The sequence below is a fragment of the Euphorbia lathyris genome, chromosome 1, assembly GCF_963576675.1.
Source record: "Euphorbia lathyris chromosome 1, ddEupLath1.1, whole genome shotgun sequence".
In the NCBI taxonomy this organism is placed as follows: Eukaryota; Viridiplantae; Streptophyta; class Magnoliopsida; order Malpighiales; family Euphorbiaceae; genus Euphorbia; species Euphorbia lathyris.
Window position 1 is genome coordinate 20,213,086 of NC_088910.1, and position 21,708 is coordinate 20,234,793.

At 40.3% G+C, this 21,708-nt stretch overlaps 1 non-coding gene and 1 pseudogene across 1 annotated transcript; one reads left to right on the plus strand and one right to left on the minus strand.

Annotated features, from left to right (window-relative positions):
- LOC136223998 (cyclic nucleotide-gated ion channel 1-like) overlaps positions 1 to 21,708 on the minus strand; it is a 53,059-nt pseudogene that overhangs the window by 8,893 nt on the left and 22,458 nt on the right.
- Positions 12,832 to 12,938, plus strand: LOC136216082 (small nucleolar RNA R71). The gene has a single exon (XR_010683075.1). It is a non-coding gene; the product is annotated as a small nucleolar RNA R71 (small nucleolar RNA).

Below are 21,708 nucleotides of genomic sequence, written 5' to 3' on the forward strand. Positions count from 1 at the left end.
CTCAAGCTCTCCTAACCGGAGAGCCTCACCAGCGGCAAGAAGAACAAGCCCGTCCTCTACTTGACCGACAACCGACACCACCACCAAGGAGAACTTATGCACCCCAAGCCATGGACCCTCGGGTTCAAGAGGTAAGACGGACTAATCCTGTAATCATTAGAAATGCGGATAGTGATAGTGATGGGGACTTGTTTGATGATTACGATATGCCTAGGATTGCTAGGAATATGGGGATTAGGATGGATGATAATGCTATGCATGATAGACCTAGACATGATGTGCATGTGAATGATGTTGTTGGTCCCGCGCATGTGCGTGCCGGGAATATGGATATTGTGCATAATGATGTTGTAGGTGGTTATGAGAGGGAGAATGTTGGTTTGAATGACCCGTATGGGGGTCGGGGTAATGAAAGAGGCGGATATAGAGGCGAGCCGAATGTGAGAATGGGGTTTGGAGGCAATTTTGAGAGGGACGACACCTTCAAACTGAAAGTAGACTTACCGTCATTCGGGGGAGAACTCGACATAGAGGGTTTTCTTGATTGGTTGTTAGAGGTGGAGCGATTATTTGATTATGTAGGAATACCAGAGGATCGGAAAGTCCGTTTGGTAGCTTACCGGTTGAAAGGAGGAGCTTCAGTTTGGTGGGATAATATGAAGGAAAGGAGAAGAAGAGGAGGAAGGGAGCCGATTAGATCTTGGCTTAGGATGAAATCGATGTTGCGGGAAAGATTTCTGCCACCCGACTACGAGCAATACATTTACAGTTCTTACCGGAATTGTTCGCAAGGTGCAAGGAGTGTGCACGAATACACCTCGGAGTTCTTGCGGCTTTCGGCAAGGGCTAACTTGTCAGAAACCGAAAGCCAAAAGACTTCTAGGTATCTTGAAGGTTTGAGGTACAACATCCAAGACCGGATTGGAACACATATGGTGATTCGGGTGCAAGACGCCCGTAATTTAGCATTAAAGGCCAAGGCACAGTTGAGTTTGAGGGGACGTGAAGGCTATAGGAGAGCCGGGGCTGAGAGCACTTATGGAGGGAGAGGAGCTCCCAAGGGGAATGATAAGGGCAAGGGTATTGCAAGTTCGAGCGATCCCAAGGCGCCAAGTGCGGGAAAGGCACCTAGTGGAGATGTGAGGCCTTTTAAGGCGACACAACCCCCTAGGGGCAACAACCCTTATGCGAGGCCGGCTCCATTCAAATGTTTCCGATGCAATGAGTCGGGCCACTGTTCCAATGAGTGCCCCAAGAGAAGAAGCGCCAACATGGTTGAGTGGTATGAAGACGATGAGGAATATGATGATGAAGGGGATGTGTGTTGTGAGCCGATTGATGATGACTATGATGGGGAGTATGATGGTGGACAAGGCATACATGTAGTGAGAAGACTTTTGGTCTCACTGAGAGCACTTATAGAGGGAGAGGAGCTCCCAAGGGGAACGATAAGGGCAAGGGTATTGCAAGTTCGAGCGCTCCCAAGGCGCCAAGTGCGGGAAAGGCACCTAGTGGAGATGTGATGCCTTTTAAGGCGACACAACCCCCTAGGGGCAACAACCCTTATGCGAGGCCGGCTCCATTCAAATGTTTCCGATGCAATGAGTCAGGCCACCGTTCCAATGAGTGCCCCAAGAGAAGAAGCGCCAACATGGTTGAGCGGTATGAAGACGATGAGGAATATGATGATGAAGGGGATGTGTGTTGTGGGCCGATTGATGATGACTGTGATGGGGAGTATTGTTAGATAAGGTGCCGAACGGCCTCACTGTTGAGCGATTTCCGCAAGTGCACGGTATACGCTTGTAGTAATAAAAGATATCGAACCCACAGGGAACGCTTTTTAACTAAAACTTTATTTAATTCAGTTTAGTCACGTCTTTAGGTTTAATAAAAGAAATACGTTTAGTTGATAGAATAGGTTTTGGTAAATTAGGATTAGATAGAAAGATTATATCGAGTTTAGAGAACAATTCCGTTTTGGAATTTTGATTACAAAACAGATACTTCCGCAATCGGAATAAAATAGATTTTATTTTCATAAAGCAAAGTAAACAACTTTAACTTTGTGAGATTATGGACATGTAACAATATAGTAATTTACTCAATTAAATGGCTTTGAACTATAGAAATCCCTCTAGCGTAGAGATGATTCCTACCTTAATCAAACTAGTGTTTTACTTCCGATAAGCCGCGATCAGCGATCATGTCATCCATAAAAACTAAATTTGTTAAGTGTTCAACAAAGTTCTTATATGAATAAGATGGAATAGAACGTTTTAATAAAAACACCAATTTATCATTTTGAAAATCATTTTGTCAGAACAACATCAAAATAACAAAAGTAAGAATGTATTGAATAAAGAAGGTATATCATTAATTAAATGTGAATTTTCACAAGTTAACAGAGAAGTAGAAACTTGGATAGCATTGTAACGAAGACTTTGAGATCCGGGTCGTCAATCTTTCTCTCAAACTCCGTAGGCTCGTCAAACCATATGCGCTTCAGCCGTCAATTCTTCTCGCTGGATCTTTGGAATAGAGACTGGTCTCGTCCACTATCAGAATGAAAACTAAACTAATACTGTGTTTATAACTAATCTAAATACAATTCGTGTACAACACGATTGCTTACAGAAATGAACTCTAACTTTCTGATTCTTTTCTGAATCGGAAAACTCTACATAACAACTTTCTTCTCTAATTTCTCTAACTTTTCCAACTTAACCCAACCTTGATTTCTGAAATGAATCACTTATTTATAGTTGGTGAAGGGTTGTAAATGACGGGTCGTGTCTGCTGGTGAAGGGTTGCTTTTATCCGAACGAACAGACGCGTTTTTCCATTTTAAACATGTGTTTTGTGTGCAGGAAGACTTGCTGTCGCAACTGAGATTCTAAAAATCTCAGTCGCGACAGGGGATATAGGGGCGAGTGAAAATTTCGTTTTTCCCCGAGCTGACCTCCGTAAGTCGCGACTGAGATTTTGAGAATCTCAGTCGCGACAGAGAGATTTCTCCCTGGCGTACGACTGTTTTTCATCCTCCTCGAGCGTTCTTCTGACTGATATGCATTCTTGATACGTTTTTAAGGTTTTTCCTCCATTTTAGCTCCGTTTTAGCTCCGTTTTCGCTCCTATTTGGATTTTACCAAATATTTAGGTACCTTGCATCAAAGAAGTAAATAAGGACGTAAAAGTATTCTAAATGAACATAATTAACTCGATTTCAATGTAAATTTAATGTATTTATGTATGCTATTTTAGGTATATTTTGGGCTTAACAAACTCCCACACTTAAGCTTTTGCTAGTCCCGAGCAAAATTTCACTAAATTTATCCTTTAATCAATCTCTTTATAAATAGAACATATACCCATATATTCCTTTTTAAATTAGTTAAACCGAAAGATAAACTTTTCATGGTAAATTTATACGCAAAGTATCAAACTAGCTTGTGTAAAAAGAAATCTATTACTCGTCTTGTATCTCAATTTTTATATTGAAGTATTCGGGATGGTGTAAGCACGCATGTTTCCGAATCTTTCGTCTCAAGGCATTTCTAAGCACAAAATTTCCTTTCCCAAACCTAAACTATTACAAATATAGTTTATTAAGGACTTAGGTTTAATATATTTGCTTAGTTACGCCCAAGATAAGGGTGGTCTCGATCGTAACTTTATACGCATTAATTTGCTTTCGTGTTCGTTTAAGAGGTACCGACCATGCCATGGGTGGACGCAATCGTTACTTAAAACTTTAAACAAGTTTAATTTTGCTTTAATTTTTTAACGTTCCTTTCATAGCTCGACCGTGATAAGGGTGGTCGCAATCGTGGCCAAAAGTAAACGGTACTTAATGTTCTTCCCTTTCATACCTCGATTGTGATAAGGTTGGTCTCAATCGTGGCCAAAAGTTAAGAATACGACTACTTGATTTAATTAACATGAAAATAAAATTGGGAAAGAAAAATAGCACATTCATCCTATATTGACTTGAAATTCAACATGTATTATGGCTAAAGTTTCCTTAAAAACTTCAATTGGTTTTAATGTAAGACGAAAAATAATATCGAGCTAAAAAGCTAAAGTTGTTAGTTTGATTTATGCCTATAAACCTAATTGAAAATTGAAAATAAGATTTATATTTATCATGAATTCATGATATAAAGTAGAGATTTGAAACTAAAGAAATTTTACTTATATACATTCACTCGAGACGTTTTTGATAAAATCGTATCGGAGATTTGTAAAGATATTTGTAAAAATATAGCCCGTATAGAAATATTTATTTCTATCAATAATGATAAGTGTTGCACATTATAGAAAAAATGTTGCATTTTTTTGTTTGAAAATGTTGCATATTATATTTGGCTTAAAATTAAATAACAATATGCATGTATACTTTAAATAAATAGCATTCATTCTCATTCGTTGCATTCATTCGTACTTTAAAAATAAAATGGATATGAAATACCTCCTCCCACACTTAATTTGGACCATGTCCTCATTGGTGCAAAAAGCGATAAAACACGAAAAATAGTACGAAATAAATCATACGAATTAGAAATGAAAAATGTAGAGTACGATAACATTCAAACATAATAATAAAGAAAATTGTACCAAACATAATTAAAAAATATTGTACCAAACCGAATAAAACATAATAATAATAATAATAACGAAAATGAGTTAAAGAGAGAAACGATAAAACCTATCAAGGTGAAGGTGGTGGAGAAGGCGTAGTCTCAACTCCTTGGCGTCGGAAGAAAGAGAGCATCCGGTGACGAGTAGACTTGTGCTCACGACTCAATGTAGTGATCCTTGAACTCATTTCGGCATAATTGGCAACGACTTCATCTAACCGCAAATTCATGTGACGGTTATGCTCATTCATTTGTGTCAAAACACGTTGCCATCCAACTTGTTCTTCTTCATTCCGTTCCACATTCGCTTGCTCGGTGGCATTAACATCAACATTCTCCTCCTCCTCTTCGTCTTCATCAAATTCCTCTTCATCCTCCTCAACATCATCTTGGGCACCTAAACCTTGAGAACCCGAGGCTTCACTACTCATGGTAGCAAATACACGTCTTGTGCGATCCGTATAAGAAATAAAAGCGGGTGGTCCCAATTTCTTCAATAAATTGGCCCTTTGAAGTGCCGTGAGATCCAATGAAGGTAAACCAACATGAGACATATTTTGATAATCCGCTAATTCACCTCGAGCGCCCAAAACAATGCCGGTAATTAAATTACCCATAGGCACTTGCTTATTGCGGGACTTGGAAGCTCGAACTAAATTAGTAAATATCATCTCAATACTATCAATTGTCAAACCCTTAAAAATAGCATCAAACACAACCAAATCACGAACTTGCACTTTTGAACTTTCAACCCGACCAAATAAGGAAAATGATAAAAACTTGTGAAAGAAGAATACACAATCATCCTTAATTAGCTTACTAGATGTATTCTTTGGACGAAAAACATCTAAACCGGTTAAAGTATTCCAAACCGTGTGTGAATCAAAAGGCTTTGGCTTTGAATAAAAATTCCGAGTAGGAAAACCAAACCAACGGTTCATGGCCGCATACCCAACATCATAACGAACTCCATCACTACGAAAAGAGATAACTCCTTTCTTCTTGTCATAGGTTAGAGTAACCAAAAACTCAATAATATGCGATTTAAGACTTGGAAAATGCATACTAGAAAATCGTTTCCAACCAAGAACGGTAAGAAATTCATCAATACGCTCGGTAAAAGAAAGAGTATTTACCGTGTCGGTGTCAAGAAAAGGCATGTCGACGAACTCTATTAGGACATTAGAAAATCGGTGATATTTGCGTCCTTCGGCTTCCGACGTAATATCAAACGGTGCATCATATTGAACCCGTAATCTATTGATCTCGGTGGCCTTGGCTTTGTTTGCAACGGTCTTTTGTTTAGGCATAGTGTTTTTGTTTGTGAAATTTGGGTGAAATAGAAGAAGAAAATATGAAAGGATGAAAGTTTGAATAAAAGATAATGGTGGTGAATTGGGGAAGAAGAAAATGAATAGGGTAAATATTGATGGGGAAGATGAGTGAATCTTGTTATTGGGAAGAGAAAAGATGATTGATTGGTGTAAAAAGAGGTGATATAAATAGGTGGAAGTAATAGGTATTGATTAGGATAGTTGAATAGGTAGTAAATAGAGTAGAAATAGGAAAAGATGGTGGAAGTTCGCCCAATCCCGCACCTGCAGGTCGCAAGTCGCGACTGAGATTTTCAAAATCTCAGTCGCGACAGCAAGTAGAGAGAGGGGCGAAATTTTTGCCTAAAAATTCTCCTCCGCTGTCTCAACTGAGAATTCAAAATCTTAACTGAGATTCTGAAAAATCTGGGTAAAATTGGGACTGTTTTTGATGAATTTAACACTTCTAAACCAATTCCTCTTAAAAGTAAGTACCAAAATGTGAACATTAATCCCTGAAACTGAGATAAACAAAACTAAAACATTAAATTAAAGGAAAACCAAAGGTTGTTCCTTAAAATAAAATAAAGAAATTAAGGAATTAATGCATTTGTATTTATCATTTGTAAACAATACCATAATATACATCTATATAGAAACATTATAAAAACATAATTTACAAATAAGCACTCATATATATATATTAAAAACAACAAACAGAAACACATAAAATATATATATCCCTAACTAGATGACAGACGACGTGAATTAGCCCTGTTAATCTTCGTTTGAACGAAGACTTGCCTCTCTGGTGCAGAAAGGAATGTTGGACCAGAACGGAAAACTCGTTTAACAAGTCCCTCGTTCTCCAAGAACTCGTAGTCTAAAATAGGGTATGGTTCTGTATCAGTCCAAGGAACAGAAATGGTTCCCTTGGCTCCTAATATGATTCCACAAATGATGTTGGCGAACCCAATCTTCCGTTTCTTCGAACGGGAAGCAGCAACTAACCCCTCCATTAAAATCTTCGAGGAGTTCACTGAGTTGCCTTGGAAAATGTCGCCCAACACATAAAGATCAGTATCTTTCACAACATTGCTACTGACTCGACCAAAAAGGTTATGACAGAGGAATTTGTGTAGATATAGCATGGAATTAGAATTGATGGATTTGTTGAAGGCAAGACGTGGATTGAATCGCCAAAATCCTGTTAGCATCCTCCATATATCTCTAGAAGTGATATCCCTTCCAGGATGGTGTTGAGTTGTGTCTCGGGGTGGAAATCCAAACCAATTATGAAGTTCCGGATAGCCAAAAGTGAATACCTCCCCCTCACAACGAAAACTGAGACGAACACGTCTCTTGTTGACGAACCTAACGGTGGAGAAAAATTCCAGAACCCAATTTCCAATAATAGGAAATTTCATAGAAACAAATTTGGTCCATCCCAAATTAGTCAGATAGCGATCAATGTCTTCGCTTATCCCGAGTTCCTCGTTCAGAAAACTCGTCCAGATACATCATGCCAAAGAATTGAGCATATCTGAATTGCAGAAAGCGTTTCCTCTCATCATGGTTATAAATGGGAAACCATGCTCCATATTTATCGGAGATATCAACTTTCCCCTTTTGAGAAGAATTTTGTTTTTGGACGTTCTTCAAAGACTTAGTCATGTCTGTGATAGAAAAGAAAAAATGAAGACTGTAGGATTTCAGAAATAGAAAGAAATTCAGAAAGATGAATAAAATGGAAGAAGTCTGATCCTACAGGAATATATAAGAACTATAAGTGAAAGGTTATGACTGTTAGAAAGGAATAGGTGTTAAAGTGATACCTCTTCGATTTAACTGACAGAAAATTTTGAAGAAAGAAGACTGTAATTACTTACAGTTATTTCAAATGTAAAAAGACAGAAAATTTCTCAACTGAGATTTTCGGAATCTCAACTGAGATTTCCAAATCCTGGAACATAGAAAATCTCAACTGAGATTTCTGCATATATAATTTCTCAATAACACTTAATACTTAATGAAAATTTTCAAAAACATGACTAAATTAAAATTTTAATGTGAATAAAACTCATTTGTACTTAATGATAAATATATAAAAATAAAAATTAAAGTAAATAAATTAAAAATAAAAATAAAATAAATAAATTAAAAAGAAAATAAATTAACAAGGAAACATAAGATAAGAAAAACTATAAATTAAAAACATAAAAATCAAAGAAATTAATTTTTATAAAATTTATCCACGGATTCAATTGCTTGAATTGGAGCTCCGTCGAAATAAATTTTGCAACGATTACCATTGACCTTAAATCGGTCGCCATTAGACTTTTCTAGCTCCAATGTTCCGTAATCAAATGTTTGAACAACCAAAAATGGTCCAGCCCATCTAGATTTTAGCTTACCTGGAAATAACTTTAATCTAGAATTAAAAAGTAAGACCTTATCTCCAACATTAAAGTTTTTAATTTTAATTTTTGGCATCATGCCACTTTTTAATTTTCTCCTTATAAATGCTCGCATTTTCGTAGGACAAATAGCGTAATTCATCCAACTCGTTTAAGTCAAACAAACGCTTTTTTCCTGCGCTTTGCAAATCATAATTAAGGGTTTTTATAGCCCAATATGCTTTATGTTTTAATTCAACTGGCAAATGACAAGCTTTACCATAGACTAATCTATAAGGTGTCATCCCGATAGGTGTTTTAAATGCAGTACGGTATGCCCATAGTGCATCGTCAAGTTTATGTGCCCAGTCTCTTCTAGAAGACGAAACTGTTTTCTCAAGTATCCATTTGAGTTCTCTATTTGAAATTTCTGCTTGACCATTCGTTTGAGGATGGTACGGTGTAGAGATACGATGGTGTACTCTGTATTTTTTCATAAGTGACTCAAAAGCTCTATTTACGAAATGAGTACCACCGTCGCTTACCATAACTCTAGGAACTCCAAATCGACAGAATATTGAATTTAAAAACTTAACAACTACTTTAGAATCATTTGTCGGGGTTGCAATTGCTTCAACCCACTTTGAAACATAATCTACGGCTACTAATATATAATTTTTGCCAAAAGAAGGAGGAAAAGGACCCATGAAATCAATTCCCCATACGTCGAAGATTTCAACTTCCAATATGTTCTTAAGAGGCATTTCATCTTTCCTTCCTATATTCCTCGTTCTTTGACATTTATCACAGCGGATAATAAATGAACGGACATCTTTAAACAGAGTAGGCCAAAAGAATCCGCATTCAAGTATTCTAGCTGCTGTTTTGCTTACGCTATTATGACCTCCGTAAGCGCTAGCATGACATTCTAACAATATAGATTCATGTTCAAACTCACTAACACATCTCCTAAATATTCCATCGCCGCATGTTTTGAACAAGAATGGATCTTCCAAAAAATATTTCTTAACTTCTGAAAAGAATTTCTTCTTTTGCTGGTAAGTCAATCCATCTGGCACAACATGTGCAGCTAAGTAATTGGCTATATCAGCATACCATGGAGTTATGACACTTTGTAATTGCATGAGATGTTCATTGGGGAAATCATCTCGAATACCCGATGTTTCACCGATGGGACCGTTTTCATCCTCAAGTCTTGATAGATGATCGGCGACCAGGTTTTCAACTCCCTTTTTGTCTTTAATCTCAATGTCAAATTCTTACAATAGTAAAACCCATCGAATAAGACGTGGTTTTGCATCTTTCTTAGCAAACAAATATCGTAAAGCTGCATGATCAGTATAAATGATGACTTTAGATCCTAACAAATAAGATCGGAATTTATCACATGCAAAAACTACTGCTAACATTTCTTTTTCAGTTGTGGTGTAATTTAGTTGTGCACCGGACAATGTGTGACTAGCATAATATATAACATGAAGTTTCGTATCCTTCCTTTGACCTAATACACATCCTACAGCTAAGTCACTCGCATCGCACATAATTTCGAAAGGTAGAGTCCAATCGGGTTTCGATATTATAGGTGTACTGACTAAAGCCGTTTTCAAAGTATTGAAAGCTTGTAAACAATCTTTATTAAAATCAAAAGTTGAATCCTTCATAAGCAAATTAGTAAGTGGTTTGGAGATTACAGAAAAGTTCTTTATAAACCGTCTGTAAAAACCTGCATGACCTAAAAATGATCTTACTCCCTTAACAGTGGTTGGTGGGGGTAATTTTTCTATAACTGAAGTCTTTGCTCTATCCACTTCTAAACCTTTTTCAGAAATCTTATGACCTAAAACAATTCCTTCGTCTACCATGAAATGACATTTTTCCCAATTTAAAACTAAATTCGTTTCCTCACATCTAGACAATACTTTATCTAAGTTCTGTAAACATGCATCGAAAGAATCTCCATAAACTGAAAAATCATCCATGAAAACTTCCATTATGTCTTCAATGAAGTCGTTAAAGATTGCTGTCATACATCGTTGAAAAGTTGCTGGTGCATTACATAGACCAAAAGGCATTCTCCTATATGCAAAAGTTCCGTAAGGACATGTGAAGGTTGTTTTGTCTTGGTCATCCGGGTAAATATAAATTTGAAAGAATCCGGAATAACCGTCCAGAAAACAGTAAAATGCATGACCGGCTATCTTTTCGATCATTTGATCAATGAAAGGTAGAGGGAAATGATCTTTTCTGGTTGCTTTGTTTAGGTTCCTATAGTCTATACAAACCCTCCAACCGGTGGTGGTTCGTGTAGGTATCAGTTCACCTTCATCATTTCTTACAACAGTTATGCCTCCCTTTTTTGGTACACAATGGATTGGACTAACCCATTCACTATCCGAGATCGGATAAATGATTCCATTGTCTAAAAGTTTAGTAATCTCATTTTTGACTACTTCTTTCATGTTCGGATTTAAGCGTCTTTGCCTATCCGCTTTAGGTGGCTTATCCTCTTCTAAGTGAATTCTGTGCATTACTATACTAGGATTAATTCCTTTTAAGTCTGAAATTTGCCATCCCATACTTCCTATCCTATTTCTAACAACTTCTTTCAATTTTTCTTCTTGATCGCTTGTTAATTTGTTAGAAATAATTATAGGTAGAGAATCGCCTTCGCCTAAGAAAGCGTATCTCAAATGACTGGGTAACTCTTTAAGTTCTAATTTAGGGGGTGTTACAATTGAAGGCGGAACTGGTCCATCTTCTCTAATCAAAGGCTCTGGGTCCTTATTGTCTAATTCCTCATCTATTATAGGTTCAATTATTTCTTCACTTTGAATTACATCATTGACACATTCCTCGACTAAATCAAGTTTCATACAAGCGAATTCCTCCATAGGGTATTTCATCGCTTTGTTCATATTAAACTCGACCTTATCTTCTCCTATCCTTAAAACTACCTTCCCTTCCGACACATCTACTAGAGCGCGTCCTGTGTTCATAAACGGTCTACCAAAAATTAAAGGGCAATTTACATCATATGCAAAGTCTAAGATAACAAAATCGGTAGGAAAAATAAATTTATCGACTTTGACTAAAACATCTTCAATTATACCATATGGCCTCTTAGTGGTTTGATCCGCTAATTGCAAAACCATATTGGTACGTTTGATATCTTCTTCTAAACCTAACTTGTTAAAAATAGACAATGGCATTAAGTTTATACTTGCTCCTAAATCACAAAGACAACTTGAGAATTCAATATCTCCCAACTTACACGGAATAGTAAAACATTTGGGATCTTTGAGTTTAGTGGGCAAATTACTTGATACTATTGAACTACAGTCTTCAGTTAACGAAATGGATGAAATTCCTTCCCAACTGATTTTCTTCGAAATCAAATCCTTTAAAAACTTACCATAGTTAGGAATTTGTGTAATTGCATCCATAAACGTCAAATTGATGTGCAAATTTTTAAGTTTATCCAAAAACGTTAGAAGTTGTTTATCATAGTCCTTATTTCGGACTTTGTGTGGAAAAGGTGGTTTGGGTACAAAAGTTTTAGTACCTGCGTCAAATGGTGAATTATTTGTGATTAAGATATCTTCTTTGGACTTTGGTAAATCAGTTCCCGGTAATATTGCATCTTTGGGCATTTTAGGCCCTTGATAATTTTTTCCTGAACGAAGAGTAATAGCCTTCACCTGCTCTTTCGGATTTTCTTCCGTATGGCTGGGAAGACTTCCCTCTTTTCGGGATGGAATTGATTTAGCAAGTTGACCAATTTGAATCTCCAAATTATGGATGCTAGATGAGTGGTTTTTAATAAGCTGATCGAATTTATTTTCGATCCGTTTAAAACCATCGTCGTGATTACTTATTTTTCCACTGATAGCATCTATAAACTTGTCGATTTTAGAAGATAAAGTGCTAATCGTATCTCTTGACTGATTTTGATAATTAGTGGTACGATTTTGATTAGCACTGGCATTATTGTTACTGTTATCTTTCCAGTTAAAGTTAGGATGATTCCTCCATCCAGAATTATAAGTATTAGAATAAGGATTATTAGTTTGGTTTTGCCCTTGGACAAAATTTACCTGTTCGATCTCACTCATATTTTCGTAGTCCACATCCGTTTGGAATGGATTACCATTGGTATCGCGTGGTGCCATAAACTTGTCAATTTTGTGCGATAAAGTAGAAAATTAGGCTTGTAGCATTGCGACTGGATCAAGTTCAACTATACCTTTAACTGACGATGGGGTTGAGGATGATGGTTTTGCCACCGGCATATGTCCACGTTCCGCGGGCCACATACTGCTGTTGATTGCCATTTCCTCCAAAAGTTCTCTCGCTTGGGCTGATAATTTCTTCATAAATAGCCCTCCCGACATAGCATCTAATGAACCCCTAGTTGTAGGATTCAGTCCATTGTAAAATGTTTGCATTAAAAGTTCAGCGGGTAATTGGTGGTGTGGGCATAAACGTTGAAGTTCTTTAAAACGTTCCCAAGTTTCATAAAGAGTCTCATTATCATTTTGAGAAAAAGATGTTAACTCCTTTATGACTCTTGCGGTTTTTGCTAAAGGAAAATATTTAGATAAAAACGCTTGGGCTAATTGTTCCCAAGTGGCAAAAGTTGCGGCTGGCATAGAAGTTAACCATTCTTTGGCTCTATCCTTCAAAGTGAAAGGAAAGAGGCGAAGTTTGATTGCTTCTGCAGTCACATCTGGGATTTTAAAAGTGTCACAAATTTCTAGGAAATTTGTTAAATGGGTGTTAGGATTTTCGTTAGGTAACCCGTAAAATGTTACATTATTTTGCAACATATTAAGCAAAGCTGGCTTAATTTCAAATAGATTTGCGGTAATTCTGGGTCTAACGATACTATTGGTTAGACCGGCCACACCTGGCCTAGCGTAATCCATAAGTGTTGGTGGGTCTGCCATTTTTTCTGGCTCGGTATATGTTTTTACTAGGGTCTTATTTTTGTTTTTCTTGTTTTTCTTGTTCTTCCTAATGGTTTTCTCAATTTCTGGGTCTATAGGGTCTGGTACAATGCCTGAACTTCGAGAACTGCGCATGAACCTGAAATCTTGCACGAATCGAAACTACCTACAAAACAGAATTTTGAAAAATAAATAAATTAGTATATGAAAACTTTTAAATTATAAAAGTTAAAATAAGTATGTTTAAACCTAGATTCGAAATAAAACACGAAAAATTTAAAATTTTGTCAAAAATTTTGGCGTTCCCCGGCAACAGCGCCAAAAACTTGTTGAGCGATTTCCGCAAGTGCACGGTATACGCTTGTAGTAATAAAAGATATCGAACCCACAGGGAACGCTTTTTAACTAAAACTTTATTTAATTCGGTTTAGTCACGTCTTTAGGTTTAATAAAAGAAATACGTTTAGTTGATAGAATGGGTTTTGGTAAATTAGGATTAGATAGAAAGATTATATCGAGTTTAGAGAACAATTCCGTTTTGGAATTTTGATTACAAAACAGATACTTCCGCAATCGGAATAAAATAGATTTTATTTTCATAAAGCAAAGTAAACAACTTTAACTTTGTGAGATTATGGACATGTAACAATATAGTAATTTACTCAATTAAATGGCTTTGAACTATAGAAATCCCTCTAGCGTAGAGATGATTCCTACCTTAACCAAACTAGTGTTTTACTTCCGATAAGCCGCGATCAGCGATCATGTCATCCATAAAAACTAAATTTGTTAAGTGTTCAACAAAGTTCTTATATGAATAAGATGGAATAGAACGTTTTAATAAAAACACCAATTTATCATTTTGAAAATCATTTTGTCAGAACAACATCAAAATAACAAAAGTAAGAATGTATTGAATAAAAAAGGTATATCATTAATTAAATGTGAATTTTCACAAGTTAACAGAGAAGTAGAAACTTGGATAGCATTGTAACGAAGACTTTGAGATCCGGGTCGTCAATCTTTCTCTCAAACTCCGTAGGCTCGTCAAACCATATGCGCTTCAGCCGTCAATTCTTCTCGCTGGATCTTTGGAATAGAGACTGGTCTCGTCCACTATCAGAATGAAAACTAAACTAATACTGTGTTTATAACTAATCTAAATACAATTCGTGTACAACACGATTGCTTACAGAAATGAACTCTAACTTTCTGATTCTTTTCTGAATCGGAAAACTCTACATAACAACTTTCTTCTCTAATTTCTCTAACTTTTCCAACTTAACCCAACCTTGATTTCTGAAATGAATCACTTATTTATAGTTGGTGAAGGGTTGTAAATGACGGGTCGTGTCTGCTGGTGAAGGGTTGCTTTTATCCGAACGAACAGACGCGTTTTTCCATTTTAAACATGTGTTTTGTGTGCAGGAAGACTTGCTGTCGCAACTGAGATTCTGAAAATCTCAGTCGCGACAGGGGATATAGGGGCGAGTGAAAATTTCGTTTATCCCCGAGCTGACCTCCGTAAGTCGCGACTGAGATTTTGAGAATCTCAGTCGCGACAGAGAGATTTCTCCCTGGCGTACGACTGTTTTTCATCCTCCTCGAGCGTTCTTCTGACTGATATGCATTCTTGATACGTTTTTAAGGTTTTTCCTCCATTTTAGCTCCGTTTTAGCTCCGTTTTCGCTCCTATTTGGATTTTACCAAATATTTAGGTACCTTGCATCAAAGAAGTAAATAAGGACGTAAAAGTATTCTAAATGAACATAATTAACTCGATTTCAATGTAAATTTAATGTATTTATGTATGATATTTTAGGTATATTTTGGGCTTAACACTCACCCGGGCGGACCGGGGGGTGGACACCTCATGGAGACGTAAGCGGTGATTGGCGCCGAAAGCAACCAATCGTGGAATCAAGCTGCTCGGCAGGACCGGAGTCGGACCAACGGCATCAATTGTTCCGAACCCGATGTCTAGTGCAAGGGGTGAAATGCAATGTGATCATTGATAGTGGGAGTCAAGAGAATATTATCAGCGACACGGCAACCAAAAGGTTTGGATTAACTATTGAGGCGCACCCTAGTCCGTATAGTGTGGGGTGGATCAAGGACGTAGGTGAGATGAAGGTTACCAAAAGGTGTAGGGTACCTCTTGAGATCGGGAAGTACCAAGACGAGGTCTATTGTGACATCGTGGAGATGGATGCTTGCCACTTATTGTTGGGGCGTCCATGGAAATTTGATCGAGATGCTACCCATGCTGGAAAGAAGAACACCTATCGGTTTGTAAAGGATGGAGTTCGATATGTGCTAACACCTCTAGTGGGAGAGACCAAGGACAAAGGGAAGTCTACCTTCATCGTTTGCCCAACTCACAAGTTGTTTATTAACAAGTGTGAGGAGAGTCAAACGATCTATGTAGTGATGGTGAAGTCTAGCACACCGACGGTTGGGGTAGGAAGTGAAGACGGAGAAGTTCCGGAAGATGTGAGGAGATTGCTCAATGAGTTCCGTGACGTCTTTTGGGAAGAGTTGCCGTATGGACTGCCACCTCTACGGGACATCCAACATCATATTGATCTAGTGCCGGGAGCTAGCTTGCCTAGTCTTCCTCACTACCGGATGAGTCCCAAAGAGAGTGAAGTGATGAAGGTGGAGGTGGAGGAGTTGATAAGAATGGGATACGTTAGGGAGAGTATGAGTCCGTGTGCGGTACCGGCTTGTTGACACCCAAGAAAGATGGGTCATGGAGGATGTGTGTGGATAGTCGGGCCATCAATAAGATTACCATACGGTACAAGTTCTCGATTCCCCGACTTGATGATATGCTTGACCAATTGGGTGGTTCCAAGGTCTTTTCGAAGATCGACTTGAGGAGTGGGTACCACCAAATTCGGATTAAGGCGGGGGATGAGTGGAAGACGGCGTTTAAGACGCGTGATGGATTGTATGAGTGGCTAGTGATGCCATTCGGGATGACCAATGCACTGAGCACTTTCATGAGGTTAATGAACCAAATCTTACACCCGGTGATTGGGAAGTTTGTAGTGGTCTACTTCGATGACATTCTCATCCATAGCAAGACACTCGAAGAACATGTGGAGCATTTACGGACTGTCCTAGTGTTACTTCGGGAGAACCAACTATTTGCCAACACAAAGAAGTGTGATTTCGTGATGGAAAGTTTGGTGTTTCTCGGGTATGTGATCAGTGGGGATGGCATCCGGGTGGATGAAGAGAAAGTTAGAGCTATTCGAGAGTGGCTGACTCCTAAGACCGTTGGGGACATTAGAAGCTTTCACGAGTTGGCTACCTTCTATAGACGGTTCATCCGGAATTTCAGCGCTATTGTGGCCCCTATGACTGAATGCTTGAAGAAGGGAAGAGGCTTCAAGTGGGAAGACGAGCAAGAGAGTAGCTTTGCATTGATAAAGGAAAAACTAAGCACCGCTCCGGTTTTGGCATTTCCTGATTTTGATAAGCTCTTTAAAGTCGAGTGTGACGCGAGTGGAGTAGGAGTTGGGGGAGTATTGATGCAAGAGAGGAGACCTATTGCTTATTTCAGTGAGAAGTTGTGTGACTCAAGACAAAAATGGGCCACCTACGACAAGGAATTCTATGCGGTAGTGCGGGCTCTCAAGACGTGGGAGCACTATCTCATTGGAAAGGAGTTCATGTTGTATACCAACCACCAAGCCCTCAAGTACTTGGGAAGTCAGAAACAGCTCCAGAGTTCCATGCATGCTAGATGGTCCGCTTTTATGGATAAGTTCCCCTATAAGCTTCTCCACAAAGCGGGTCAACAAAACAAAGTAGCGGATGCTTTAAGTCGAAGGGTAGCACTCCTCAAAACAGTAGCCTTGGAGTTAGTAGACTTTGAGCACATCAAGGGGGAGTACCTTGACGATCCGTACTTTGGGAGCGAGTGGGAGAAGTGTAGGAACGGTGCCGAGGGGGGCGAATACCAGTTGGTGGATGGGTTCCTTATGAGGGGAAGTCAGTTGTGCCTTCCAAACACGTCCATACGAGAACGGGTGATCCGAGAACTACATGGAGGGGTGTTGGGGGGCCACTTTGGTAGAGATAAGACATTGGAAGAAGTTGGCTCTCGATACTTTTGGCCTAGGATGAGGAGAGATGTGGTGTATATCATAGAGCGATGTGAAATTTGCCAAACCTCCAAGGGGCATACTACTAATGCCGGATTACGTATGCACCTGCCGGTTCCGGAAACTATTTGGGAGGATCTTTCAATAGATTTCGTGTTGGGGCTACCAAGGACTCAACGTGGTATGGATTCTATCTTCGTGGTGGTGGATAGGTTCTCGAAGATGGATCATTTCATCCCGTGCCGGAAGACTAATGACGCCACCGCTATTGCTAAGCTTTTCTTCCGGGAGGTGGTGAGGTTACATGGGGTCCCAAAGAGCATAGTGCCGGATCGGGACACCAAGTTTGTTAGCCACTTTTGGCGAACTCTTTGGGCTATTCTCGGAACCACCTTGAAGTTTAGTACCACGGCTCACCCACAAACGGATGGGCAAACTGAAGCGGTCAATCGGACCTTGGGAAACCTATTAAGAAGCAAGTGTCGAGACAAACCCAAGATGTGGGATTATGTGCTGGCCCAAGCCGAGTTTGCCTACAACTCCGCCGTGAGTTCAACCACCGGGAAGTCACCTTTCAAAGTTGTGTACACCAAAGCCCCGAACCATTCGCTTAACTTGGGGGAAGTTCCGAAGGGAGAGAAGAAAAGTGTAGCGGCACACAATTTGGCCAATGACTACCATCAAATGCACCAAGAAGTTCAGCAAAGCATTGAGGGGAAAAATAGTAAGAACAAGGCTAAAGTCGATGAGCACCGGAGAGATGTGCAGTTTGAGGTGGGGGATGAGGTGATGGTGTACTTGGGAAAAGAGCGCCTCCTGCATGCTCCTAGTAGCAAATTGAGGCCGAGGAAGTATGGCCCCTATCGGATCACCAAGAAGATTAGTACCAATGCCTACCAACTAACCCTTCCTAATTGGCTTGGAAAGATGTCTTCTTCTTTTAATGTGCAGGACCTTAGCTTGTGAAAACCGGAAGGAAGGTTACCAACCAAGGCGTCGGAGGCGGAGTCCGACTCTTTCAAAGAAGGGGAGAATGATGAGGGCATCCTGTCCCTAAGTCCGAGCTCGGAGCTAAGAGACGAGGACATCGAGAGTTAGGCTAACCAGCCAGGCACGCGAGGCGTGCTCGACAAGACGCGAGGCGTAAAGGACTCCCTTGCAGAAGAATTTTCCAGGAGATCAATGACGCGGGGCGCATCTCTAAGTATGCGAGGCGTCACACCAGGGTCCGAAGTGAAGATTGTCCAGGAGGCCGGCTACGTGGGGCGTACCACCAGGGGCGCCCCGCGTGAAGTCCATCAGCGAGGATCACCAGGATCAGAGGCTCCAATACGCGGGGCGTGAATCCGGAACGCCACGCGTGAAGTGCTCGTCAAAGACTCTCCCATCTCAGTGGCTCAGTCACACGGGGCGTACCAAGGTCCACGCGGGGCGTGTCCTGCCAGGAGAATACTTCTCCTCCAAGTTCTACCATGGGGGGACCAATCATGCCATTGATTAATTACTGTTTTGCCATCACCCAATATTTACTAGGTTGCCATTATTTCTTACCCTTCCCATCCTACCCCTTGTCCTATATTTTGTTAGAAACCCTATTCAAGGGCTTTTAGTCTTTTCCCTTTTATTTTGTTGGAGTATATAAACTCCATTATTTGTAATGAAACCAACTTTTTATGAAATTTATATCAAGCCTCCATTGGAGCTCAAGGTTCATCCTTGTTTTGGGTTTATTCAACCTTCACGTTTAGATTGAAAAGATTGTATTCTTTGTGAGTTTACGATTAAAACTCTTAATCGATTTCACGCTACATCAGTTGGTATCAGAGCCGAGTCGTTTTCCTTCCGGAGACTTCTTCTCGGAAATGGTTCAACCACGTATCACAAACGAAGCCACCAGATCCATGGAGCAACGAGTTGAGACACTAGAAGGCAATGTGAAGCATATCACGGAGCCTCTAAAAGCGATAGAGGAGAAGCACGACACGAGTACCCGAGATATTCATCTCATCTTTGAAGAACTCGCCATAACAACCCGCAACACTCAAGCTCTCCTAACCGGAGAGCCTCACCAGCGGTAAGAAGAACAAGCCCGTCCTCTACTTGACCGACAACCGACACCACCACCAAGGAGAACTTATGCACCCCAAGCCATGGACCCTCGGGTTCAAGAGGTAAGACGGACTAATCCCGTAATCATTAGAAATGCGGATAGTGATAGTGATGGGGACTTGTTTAATGATTATGATATGCCTAGGATTGCTAGGAATATGGGGATTAGGATGGATGATAATGCTATGCATGATAGACCTAGACATGATGTGCATGTGAATGATGTTGTTGGTCCCGTGCATGTGCGTGCCGAGAATATGGATATTGTGCATAATGATGTTGTAAGTGATTATGAGAGGGAGAATGTTGGTTTGAATGACCCGTATGGGGGTCGGGGTAATGAAAGAGGCGGATATAGAGGCGAGCCGAATGTGAGAATGGGGTTTGGAGGCAATTTTGAGAGGGACGGCGCCTTCAAACTGAAAGTAGACTTACCGTCATTCGGGGGAGAACTCGACATAAAGGGTTTTCTTGATTGGTTGTTAGAGGTGGAGCGATTATTTGATTATGTAGGAATACCGGAGGATTGGAAAGTCTGTTTGGTAGCTTACCGGTTGAAAGGAGGAGCTTCAGTTTGGTGGGATAATATGAAGGAAGGGAGAAGAAGAGGAGGAAGGGAGCCGATTAGATCTTGGCTTAGGATGAAATCGATGTTGCGGGAAAGATTTCTGCCACCCGACTACGAGCAATACATTTACAGTTCTTACCGGAATTGTTCGCAAGGTGCAAGGAGTGTGCACGAATACACCTCGGAGTTCTTGCGGCTTTCGACAAGGGCTAACTTATCGGAAACCGAAAGCCAAAAGACTTCTAGGTATCTTGAAGGTTTGAGGTACAACATCCAAGACCGGATTGGAACACAGATGGTGATTCGGGTGCAAGACGCCCGTAATTTAGCATTAAAGGCCAAGGCACGGTTAAGTTTGAGGGGACATGAAAGCTATAAGAGAGCCGGGGCTGAGAGCACTTATGGAGGGAGAGGAGCTCCCAAGGGGAATGATAAGGGCAAGGGTATTGCAAGTTTGAGCGATCCCAAGGCGCCAAGTGCGGGAAAGGCACCTAGTGGAGATGTGAGGCCTTTTAAGGCGACACAACCCCCTAGGGGAAACAACCCTTATGCGAGGCCGGCTCCATTCAAATGTTTCCGATGCAATGAGTCGGGCCACCATTCCAATGAGTGCCCTAAGAGAAGAAGCGCCAACATGGTTGAGCGGTATGAAGACGATGAGGAATATGATGATGAAGGGGATGTGTGTTGTGAGCCGATTGATGATGACTATGATGGGGAGTATGATGGTGGACAAGGCATACATGTAGTGAGAAGACTTTTGGTCTCATTGAGAGCACTTATAGAGGGAGAGGAGCTCCCAAGGGGAACGATAAGGGCAAGGGTATTGCAAGTTCGAGCGATCCCAAGGCGCCAAGTGCAAGAAAGGCACTTAGTGGAGATGTGATGCCTTTTAAGGCGACACAACCCCCTAGGGGCAACAACCCTTATGCGAGGCCGGCTCCATTCAAATGTTTCCGATGCAATGAGTCGGGCCACCGTTCCAATGAGTGCCCCAAGAGAAGAAGCGCCAACATGGTTGAGCGGTATGAAGACGATGAGGAATATGATGATGAAGGGGATGTGTGTTGTGAGCCGATTGATGATGACTATGATGGGGAGTATTGTTAGACAAGGTGCCGAACGGCCTCGCCCGGGCGGACCGGGGGGTGGACACCTCATGGCGACGTAAGCGGTGATTGGTGCCGAAAGCAACCAATCGTGGAATCAAGCTGCTCGGCAGGACCGGAGCTCGGAGTATGGAAGCGTCGCCACCCACGAATGGGAAAATGAACACCGATCCCTTGCGGGAGACCGGTGAGGGTTCGAGAAACTTAGGTACGAGCCGAGAAGGCTAGCTCCTTTCCGGAGAAAGGCTACTAGGCACCCCGACATCGCCCGGTTATGAACCACCGGCCTCCTACTCAGCGTGTTAGGCGATAACGGACTAATCGCATATTTCTTTAAGTTTAAAATTCATTTGAAACCTTTTCTTTCTCGCTTTGAAAACCGTTTTAAGCATGTTATTGAAAGCCATTTTAGTAAAGAATCACCCATTTTGCATAAATTTAAAGTATACAAGAGAGAGGGGGGAGAAGAGAGAATTGATTTATTCACAGTG